The sequence below is a fragment of the Hylobates moloch genome, unplaced genomic scaffold (genome assembly GCF_009828535.3).
Source record: "Hylobates moloch isolate HMO894 unplaced genomic scaffold, HMol_V3 SCAFFOLD_7, whole genome shotgun sequence".
Taxonomy (NCBI): domain Eukaryota; kingdom Metazoa; phylum Chordata; class Mammalia; order Primates; family Hylobatidae; genus Hylobates; species Hylobates moloch.
The window spans coordinates 49,206,308-49,217,564 of NW_026652282.1; positions in this window are offsets into that span (position 1 = coordinate 49,206,308).

An 11,257-nucleotide genomic window follows, 5' to 3' on the forward strand; every position below is an offset into this window, starting at 1 on the left:
GCAACAAAAGCCAAAATTGACAAATGGATCTAATTAAACTAAAGAGCTTCTGCACAGCAAAAGAAACTACAGGCAACCTACAGAATGGGAGAAAATTTTTGCAATCTACTCATCTGACAAAGGGCTAATATCCAGAATGTACAATGAACTCAAACAAATTTACAAGAGAAAAACAAACAACCCCATCAAAAAGCGGGCTAAGGATATGAACAGACACTTCTCAAAGAAGACATTTATGCAGCCAAAAAACACATGAAAAAATGCTCATCATCACTGGCCATCAGAGAAATGCAAATCAAAACCACAGTGAGATACCATCTCACACCAGTTAGAATGGTGATCATTAAAAAGTCAGGAAACAACAGGTGCTGGAGAGGATGTGGTTAAATAGGAACAGTTTTACACTGTTGGTGGGACTGGAAACTACTTCAACCATTGTGGAAGTCAGTGTGGAGATTCCTCAGGGATCTAGAACTAGAAATACCATTTGACCCAGCCATCCCATTACTGGGTATATACCCAAAGGACTATAAATCATGCTGCTATAAAGACACATGCACACGTATGTTTATTGCGGCACTATTCACAATAGCAAAGAGTTGGAACCAACCCAAATGTCCAACAACAATAGACTGGATTAAGAAAATGTGGCACATATACACCCTGGAATACTATGCAGCCATAAAAAATGATGAGTTCATATCCTTTGTAGGGACATGGATGAAACTGGAAAACATCATTCTCAATAAACTATCACAAGGACAAAAAACCAAACACCGCATGTTCTCACTCATAGGTGGGAATTGAACAATGAGAACTCATGGACACAGGAAGGGGAACATCACACTCCAGGGACTGTTGTGGGATGGGGGGAGGGGGGAGGGACAGCATTAGGAGATATACCTAATGCCAAATGACGAGTTAGTGGGTGCAGCAAACCAACATGGCACATGGATACATATGTAACAAACCTGCATATTGTGCACATGTACCCTAAAACCTAAAGTATAATAATAAAATTAAATTAAAATAAAAAGAAAAAACAAAGAAAAGTCAAAAAATATCATGTTGATGAGGATGCAAAGAAAGGGAAATACTTATACACTGTTAGGAAATTCACATTAGTACAACCTCTATGGAAAGCAGCATGGAGATTTGTCAAAGAAGTGAAAATTGAACTACCATTTGATCCAGCAATCCCTCTACCAGGTATATACACAAAAGAAAAAAAGTCATTGTATCAAAAAGATACCTGACTCATACATTTATCAAAGCACTGTTCATAATAGCAAAGATATGGAATCAACCCAAGTGTTCATCATTGGATGACTGGATAAAGAAAAAGTGGCATATATGTATACCCAGTGGAGTACTATTCAGGCATAAGAACAATGACGTATCTTTTGCAGCAACATGGATGGAACTGGGGGCCATTGTCTCAAGTGAAACAACTCAGAAAATGAAAGTCAAATACCGTAAGTTTTCACTTGTAAGTGGGCGCTAAATAATGTGCACACAATGACAGAGTATAGAGTGATATACATTGGAGACTGGAAAGTGGGGGTGGAAGGACAGAGGGTAATGAGAAATTACTTAATGTGTACAATATTTGTTATTTGGGTGATGGGTACAATAAAACCCAATACTTCCCCACTACTCAATGAATGCATGTAACACAATTGCACTTGTACCCCTAAATTTATACAAATTTTTTAAGAAGAAAAACATCATGAAAGTTAACAGGACTGACTGAAGTTGGAGAAAAGCCAATGCAGTGGCTAAGAAAGCAGATTTTGTGGTCAGACAAATCTGGCTTAGAATCCCTTCATATCCACTTACTTTCTGAGTGACCTTAGACAAAATTAAGTATTCATACCTAAATGTCCTAACTTCATCTAATTTCACGGAACATCATTACTATGTTTAAGAAAAACAAAATAGGCTGGGCACAGTAGCTCGCGTCTGTAATCCCAGCACTTTGGGAGGCCAAGGCGGGTAGATCACCTGGGGTCAGTAGTTTGAGACCAGCCTGGCCAACATGGCCAAACCCCGTCTCTACTGAAAATACAAAAAATTAGCCGGGCGTGGTGGTGGGTGCCTGTAATCCCAGCTACTCAGGAGGCTGAGACAGGAGAATTGCTTGAAGCCGGGAGGCGGAGGTTGCAGTGAGCCGAGATCGTGCCATTGCACTCCAGCTTGGGCAACAAGAGCGAAAGTCCGTCTCAAAAAATAAAAAAAATTAAACAAAAAAATAGACTACATTAAACTAGAAAATATCAGTATACACCACATGAAGCAAGGCATATCATTTCTGTGAAACTTTTGCTGTGTGTGTATGTCTGTGTGTGTTTGGTTTTGATGTGAAATGTTGTTCTTACATGTATTACATTCAGTTTGAAAGCCTCTGTTGTAGTTACAGGATAAGTAATCTGAAAATGTGGTGGAAAGGGAATTTGTAAATAAAGAAGAGTTGGGAGAGACATTGCAGACAGAATGGACATGCCTTGGTGACTAACTGGATTGTAGGGAGGGATCACTAAGGTAAAAAAAGGAGGAACTGAATATCATCATGAGCTTCAACTGGGTAATGTGATGATAATTATTATTTTTACAAAAATGGGACTATATGGTTGCATTCCACTAAGATGGTTGCATTCCACTAAGATGTCAGAATTGCAGCTGACAGTGAATAACATTGACTTACATGATTCATTTACCTCCTGCCTAGTCTCTTTGTCTCTAGGCTATCCCTCTTTTATTTCTTTCTTATGACTGATTAGGTGGATGTAATTTTCTGAAAGCACGGTACTCAACAGTCTCAGCTCTGCTCTAAAACTCTACATGATTGTCTACTGTCTGAATTATTTGGGATCATGGCCTTATTATCTATTTCAATTTAGTAGAATATCTTTAGTGTAATAAGTGGGGTCTAAAATGTTATACTGAATTCAATGCAAGATCAGAGCCTTGAATTTAGTGGCTCTTCTGGTAGGGAGTTTACAGATAATTTTACTTTCAAGAAAATCTGCTTGTTCCAATTACTCACTATTCCTTAAAACCACTAGATTTGTCAGGTGATGGCAGCAAAGAGCTGGTTACCTGAGAAACAGTCTGGGTTCTCAAGTGCCTGACTACTGACTGTTTAACTTTTATTAGCATAATTATCTCATGTAAACTTCATAAGTATTCTGATGTAGATACTATTCTTCTCTCAATTTTACAAGTGAAGAATTGGAACAAATAGAATTCAGGTAGTTTCTCAGGTTACAAAGCTAGTTATGGTGGAGCCAGAATTTGGAGTGTCTGAATCAGAATCCTGGTTCCTTCTACTACATAAACCTATCTTCTCTGGATGCAATAACATACAGCTGTGTAGCCTCAGGCAAAGTCATTCTAACTTCTCAGAATCTGTATCATTATTTGCAATGTTGGGTTAATACTTTAAACGTGTGAGAATTAAATAACATTATAGGTATAAACCTCTTAGCACATGCTAAGTGTTAAACAAATCTTATTCCTCTTTTATTTCCTCAAGGAAGAAAAGATAAACAATAAATTAGTTGGTCAACATAGTCATATGCTGTAGAAATATTGAGTCAGCGTCAGCTGTGACCTAGGAATAATCTGATATGGTTTGGATCTATGTCCCTGCCCAAATGTCGTGTCAAATTGTAATCAATCCCCAGTGTTGGAGGTGGGGTCTGATGGTGTTGGATAGTGGGGGCAGTTTCTCATGATTGGTTTAACACCATCCCCTTGGTACTGTTGTGATAGTGAGTTCTCACAAGATCTGGTTGTTTAAAAATGTGTGGCACATCCCCGCTCTGTTTATTCCTCCTGCTCCTGCCATGAGTAAAAGCTCCCTGAGGCCTCTTCAGAAGCAGATGCCACAGTGATTCCTGTACAGCTTGCAGAATCATGAGCCAATTAAACCTCTTTTCTTTATAAATTACCCAGTCTCATGTATTTCTTTATAGCTGTGTGAGAACATAATAACACATAGACTCAGTTTGTATGCTGGCAATTCTTTATTTTAATTTGACAATTAAGTTGCATTGGAGCGGAGGAGACAGAAGCCACATCCACTGGACATGAAGAGTGGACAGTGATAAAGGAAAGAAGTGATGCAGGGAAGAAAAACAATAAGATGGCAGAAATGTCCAGGAAAGTATTTCTTTTCATAACTCTTTTAAAAATTCATACTTGGCCTGGTCTTATAACAAAATAAATTTCTTAGAATGTCTGACCAACAGCTTCTGAGTGAAAGATTGCCTAGTATATATTTTGAATACCACATATGTGCTCTTCTTGAGACTGGAAAGACTGAGCTCAGTGTAGAAGAGAAAGCAAACAAATATCAAATTAAAACAGGAAACTGAATTTCTTTCAAATGGCTTAGTTGGAAACAACTAAATTTTAATAGCTCCCTTCATTATAGCTCCAGAGTAACAATTATAATGTCCAACATTTATTGATTACTTACCATATATTAGGCACACTTCTAAGCATTCATATATTTAACTCTAATCCTCAAAACTTCCATTAATTAGGTTTTATTATGGATGATAAAACTGAGGCACAGAGAGGTTAGCTTATTTGCCCACAAGTCACATGGTTAGTGAGTGACAGAACTGAGACTTAAGTCCAAGGCAGTTTATTGTCTCCCACTATCCTCTACTGCTGTACTGCTAGAGTAACGGAAAAGATCTTAGAGAAGGAGATGACTGCACCCTGTATGCACCCTGTATAGCCCAGGAATGTCAGATTAAAGGGAACAGATCTGGACAGACACATTATCTCTAGATGAGGTTAAAGCTAAATCTGTCTCACAGATCCATTTGTCAATTTTGGCTTTTGTTGCCATCGCTTTTGTTGTTTTAGACATGAAGTCCTTGCCCATGCCTATGTCCTGAATGGTATTGCCTAGGATTTCATCTAGGGTTTTTATGGTTTTAGGTCTAACATGTAAGTCTTTAATCCATCTTCAATTAATTTTTGTATAAGGTGTAAGGAAGGGTTCCAGTTTCAGCTTCCTGCATATGGCTAGCCACTTTTCCCAGCACCATTTATTAAATAGGGAATCCTTTCCCCATTTCTTGTTTTTGCAGGTTTGTCAGAGATCAGATAGTTGTAGATATGTGGCATTATTTCTGAGGGCTCTGTTCTGTTCCATTTGTCTATATCTCTGTTTTGGTGCCAGTATCATGCTGTTTTGGTTACTGTAGCCTTGTAGTATAGTTTGAAGTCAGGTAGTGTGATGCCTCCAGCTTTGTTCTTTTGGCTTAGGATAGACTTGGCAATGCAGGCTCTTTTTTGGTTCCATATGAACTTTAAAGTAGTTTTTTCCAATTCTGTGAAGAAAGTCCTTGGTAGCTTGATGGGGATGGCATTGAATCTATAAATTACCTTGGTCAGTATGGCCATTTTCACGATATTGATTCTTCCTACCCATGAGCATGAAATGTTCTTCCATTTGTTTGTATCCTCTTTTATTTCATTGAGCAGTGGTTTGTAGTTCTCCTTGAAGAGGTCCTTCACATCCCTTGTAAGTTGGATTCCTAGGAATTTTATTCTCTTTGAAGCAGTTGTGAATGGGAGTTCACTCATGATTTGGCTCTCTGTTTATCTGTTATTGGTGTATAGGAATGCTTGTAATTTTTGTACATTGATTTTGTATCCTGAGACTTTGCTGAAGTTGCTAATCAGCTTAAGGAGATTTTGGGCTGAGACAATGGGGTTTTCTAGATATACAATCATGTCATCTGCAAAGAGGAACAATTTGCTTTCCTCTTTTCCTAATTGAATGCCCTTTATTTCCTTCTCCTGCCTGATTGCCCTGGCCAGAACTTCCAACACTATGTTGAATAGGAGTGGTGAGAGAGGGCATCCCTGTCTTGTGCCAGTTTTCAAAGGGAATGCTTCCAGTTTTTGCCCATTCAGTGAGATATTGGCTGTGGGTTTGTCATAGATAGCTCTTATTATTTTGAGATACATCCCATCAATACCGAATTTATTGAGAGTTTTTAGCATGAAGGACTGTTGAATTTTGTCAAAGGCCTTTTTTGCATCTATTGAGATAATCGTGGTTTTTGTCGTTGGTTCTGTTTATATGCTGGATTATGTTTATTGAGTTGCATATGTTGAACTAGGCTTGCATCCCAGGGATGAAACCCACTTGATCATGGTGGATAAGCTTTTTGATGTGCTGCTGGATTCAGTTTGCCAGTATTTTATTAAGGATTTTTGCATCGATGTTCATCAGGGATATTGGTCTAAAATTCTCTTTTTGTTGTGTCTCTGCCAGGCTTTGGTATCAGGATGATGCTGGCCTCAGAAAATGAGTTAGAGAGGATTCCCTCTTTTTCTACTGACTGGAATAGTTTCAGAAGGAATGGTACCAGTTCCTCCTTGTACCTCTGGTAGAATTCGGCTGTGAATCCATCTGGTCCTGGACTTTTTTTTGGTTGGTAAGCTATTAATTATCGCCTCAATTTCAGAGCCTGTTATTGGTCTATTCTGAGATTCAACTTCTTCCTGGTTTAGTCTTGGGAGGGTGTATGTGTCTGGGAATTTAACCATTTCTTCTAGATTTCCTAGTTTATTTGCATAGAGGTGTTTATAGTATTCTCTGAATGTAGTTTGTATTTCTGTGGGATCAGTGGTGACATCCCCTTTATCATTTTATATTGCGTCTATTTGATTCTTCTCTCTTTTCTTCTTTATTAGTCTTGCTAGCAGTCTATCAATTTTGTTGATCTTTTCAAAAAACCCGCTCCTGGATTCATTAATTTTTTGAAGGGTTTTTTGTGTCTCTATTTCCTTCAGTTCTGCTCTGATCTTAGTTATTTCTTGCCTTCTGCCAGCTTTTGAACGTTTTTCTCTTGCTTCTCTAGTTCTTTTAATTGTGATGTTAGGGTGTCAATTTTGGATCTTTCCTGCTTTCTCTTGTGGGCATTTAGTGCTATAAATTTCCCTCTACACACTGCTTTGAATGTGTCCCAGAGATTCTGGTATGTTGTGTCTTTGTTCTCGTTGGTTTCAAAGAACATCTTTATTTCTGCCTTCGTTTCATTATGTACCCAATAGTCATTCAGGAGCAGGTTGTTCGATTTCCATGTAGTTGAGTTGTTTTGAGTGAGTTTCTTAATCCTGAAATCTAATTTGATTGCACTGTGGTCTGAGAGACAGTTTGTTATAATTTCTGTTCTTTTACATTTGCTGAGGAGTGCTTTACTTCCAACTATGTGGTCAATTTTGGAGTAGGTGTAGTGTGGTGCTGAAAAGAATGTATAGTCTGTTGATTTGGGATGGAGAGTTCTGTAGATGTCTATTAGGTCTGCTTGGTGCAGAGCTGAGTTCAAGTCCTGGATATCCTTGTTAACTTTCTCTCTCGTTGATCTGTCTAATGTTGACAGTGGGGTGTTAAAGTCTCCCATTATTATTGTGTGGGAGTCTAAGTCTCTTTGTAGGTCTCTAAGGACTTGCTTTATGAATCTGGGTGCTCCTGTATTGGTTGCATATATATTTAGGATAGTTAGTCTTCTTGTTGAATTGATCCCTTTGCCATTATGTAATGGCCTTCTTTGTCTCTTTTGATCTTTGTTGGTTTAAAGTCTGTTTTATCAGACATTAGGATTGCAACCCCTGTGTTTTTTTGTTTTCCATTTGCTTGGTGGATCTTCCTCCATCCCTTTATTTTGAGTCTATTTGTGTCTCTGCACGTGAGATGGGTTTCCTGAATAGAGCACACCGATGGGTCTTGACTCTTTATCCAATTTGCCAGTCTGTGTCTTTTAATTGGAGCATTTATCCCATTTACATTTAAGGTTAATATTGTTATGTGTGAATTTGATGCTGTCATTATGATGTTAGCTGGTTATTGTACTCGTTAGTTGATGTAGGTTCTTCCTAGCCTTGATGGTCTTTACAATTTGACATGTTTTTGCAGTGGCTGGTACCGGTTTTTCCTTTCCATGTTTATTGCTTCCTTCAGGAGCTCTTTTAGGGCAGGCCTGGTGGTGACAAAATCTCTCAGCACTTGCTTGTCTGTAAAGTATTTTATTTCTCCTTCACTTATGAAGCTTAGTTTGGCTGGATATGAAATTCTGGGTTGAAAATTCCTTGCTTTAAGAATGTTCAATATTGGCCCCCAGTCTCTTCTGGCTGGTAGCCTTTCTGCCGAGAGATCAGCTGTTAGTCTGATGGGCTTCCCTTTGTGGGTAACCCGACCTTTCTTTCTGGCTGCCCTTAACGTTTTTTCCTCCATTTCAACTTTGGTGAATCTGACAATTGTGTGTCTTGGAGTTGCTCTTCTCGAGGAGTATCTTTGTGGTGTTCTCTCTATTTCCTGAATCTGAATGTTGCCCTGCCTTGCTAGATTGGGGAATTTCTGCTGGATAATATCCTGCAGAGTGTTTTCCAACTTGGTTCCATTCTCCCTGTCATTTTCAAGTACACCAATCAGAGGTAGATTTGGTCTTTTTTCATAGTCCCATATTTCTTGGAGGCTTTGTTCATTTCTTTTTATTATTTTTTCTCTAAACTTCTCTTCTCACTCCATTTCATTCATTTGATCTTCCATCACTGATACCCTTTCTTCCAGTTGATCAAATCGGCTACTGAGGCTTGCGCATTCATCACGTAGTTCTCGTCCTGCGGTTTTCAGCTCCATCAGGTCCTTTAAGGACTTCTCTGCATTGGTTATCCTAGTTACTTATTCACCTAATCTTTTTCCAAGGTTTTTAACTTCTTTGCCATGGGTTCGAGCTTCCTCCTTTACCTCGGAATAGTTTGATCGTTTGAAGCCTTGTTCTCTCAACTCATCAAAGTCATTCGCTGTCTAACTTTGTTCCATTGCTGGTGAGGAGCTGCGTTCCTTTGGAGCAGGAGAGGCGCTCTGATTTTTAGAGTTTCCAGTTTTTCTGCCCTGATTTTTCCCCATCTTTGTGGTTTTATCTAACTTTCGTCTTTGAGGATGGTGACGTACAGAAGGGGTTTTGGTTTGGATGTCCTTTCTGTTTTTTAGTTTTCCTTCTAACAGTCAGGACCCTCAGCTGCAGGTCTGTGGGAGTTTGCTGGAGGTCCACTCCTGACCTTGCTTGCCTAGGTATCAGCAACAGTGGGTGCACAACAGCGGATATTGGTGAACAGCAAATGTTGCTGACTGATCATTCCTCTGGAAGTTTTGTCTCAGAGGAGTACTCGGCCGTGTGAGGTGTCAGTCTGTCCCTCCTGGGGGGTGCCTCCCAGTTAGGCTACTTGGGGGTAAGGGACCCACTTGAGGAGGCAGTCTGTCCCTTCTTAGATCTCAAGCTGCATGCTGGGAGAACCACTACTCTCTTCAAAGCTGTCAGACAGGGACATTTAAGTTTGCAGAGGTTTCTGCTGCCTTTTGTTTGGCTATGCCCTGCCCCCAGAGGTGGAGTCTACAGAGGCAGGCAGGCCTCCTTGAGCTGTGATGGGCTCCACCCAGTTTGAGCTTCCTGGCTGCTTTGTTTACCTACTCAAGCCTAGGCAATTGTGGGCACCCCTCCCCCAGCCTCACTGTAGCCTTGCAGTTTGATCTCTGATTGCTGTGCTAGCAATGAGTGAGGTTCCCTGGGCGTAGGACCCTCCCAGCCAGGCGCAGGATACAATCTCCTGGTGTGCTGTTTGCTAAGACCATTGGAAAAGTGCAGTATTAGGGTGGGAGTGACCTGATTTTCCAGGTGCTATCTGTCACCCCTTTCCTTGGCTAGGAAAGGGAATTCCCTGACCCCTTGTGCTTCCTGGGTGAGGTGATGCCTCACCCTGCTTTGGCTCATGCTTGGTGCACTGCACCCACTGTCCTGCACCCACTTTCCGACAATCCCCAGTAAGATGAACCCAGTACCTATGGTGGAAATGCAGAAATCATTCATCTTCTGCATCGCTCATGCTCGGAGCTGTAGACTGGAGCTTTTCCTATTCGGCCATCTTGGCTCCCCCTCCTGCTCTTTCATTTTATTAAAATATTTACCTAAATGTCACCTCCTCAGAGAAATATGTTCTGACCATGAAAAATACTCTATTCCTCTCATTACTCTCTAAACATCTACACTGTTTTTCTATTTTTTAAAAAATTCACTATCTGAAACAGTAATAAACTTTTTTTGTTTGTTTATGTTTTGTCTATCCCCCTAAAGTTTGACTTTTCTTAGGACAGGGACTTGGTTTTGTTCACTCTTATAGCCTAAGTACCTAAAGCAGTACCTAGACTATAATGGTTCTCTAATATTCATTAAACGAATTTAATTGAATTATAAGTAATTGCCATAGCCCTTAAATGAAACACCAGGAAGTGTTACTGCCAGACTAAGGAGAGATATGTGTTTAACATAGTCAGGGTAATTATTTCGTTTCCCACCAAGCCAACATTCTTCAAACATTAATTCAGCATTTTGGAAATGATAATATATTTTCTTGCTAATACATTTTTTATGTCTCTGTTTTTCAAAATAAATTATTTAGTACTTATTTATTATATATGATTTTCTAAAACCAGACAACTTCTTGGGAAACATTTTAAAAACTCTAACATTCAGCTAATAAAACAACTTTTTGTAACAGTAAACAGTAAATAACATGCACTATTTGGTCTCAGAATTCCATCTGACTTAGACTATCAACTTTAGACAACTGTCAGTTGGTTGATAATCCAGCCTATAATTGCACTATGCAACTTGAAAGTGTGTGTCACAAAATTATTCAACAGAGATTAATCAGTTGTTGATAAAATGTGAGCTCTTTTTAAAGTTCAATTTCCATTTGAATGTGCACTCCAGTTTAGCAACAGGTAGTAGAGAGACCAATTCACATTTCACAAGTTAAATTAAAAGTCTTATGCTGGAAACTGAGTTGTCTAAAATCATCGTTATCATCTATCTCAGTGACACTGCAGTGCTCATATAGATCTGGCTTTGGTAAGGTAATATACAGCATGCAGTCATGAGGCCTAAAACTGTGATAAAGCCCTAAGAAACAGTTTTTGATAATGATGGCAATTGCAGCCCATCTGGGGTGGTTGATGCAAACATGCTGGCTGCAGCAGGGAAGGTGCAGCTGGGTCTGTGTGCTCCAGGGAGCCAGCAGGGGGCTGGAAACAGGAGGGAGCCCTGTATTCCCAGGCATAGCTGCAACTGCCCAGCCGCAGCTCCAGATCTGGGCATCCCTCCACTCTCAGGGGCCTGGGATGCCCCCCTGCCCTGGCAGGCTTGTGCCTGCTCCCATTCCCTGGCCT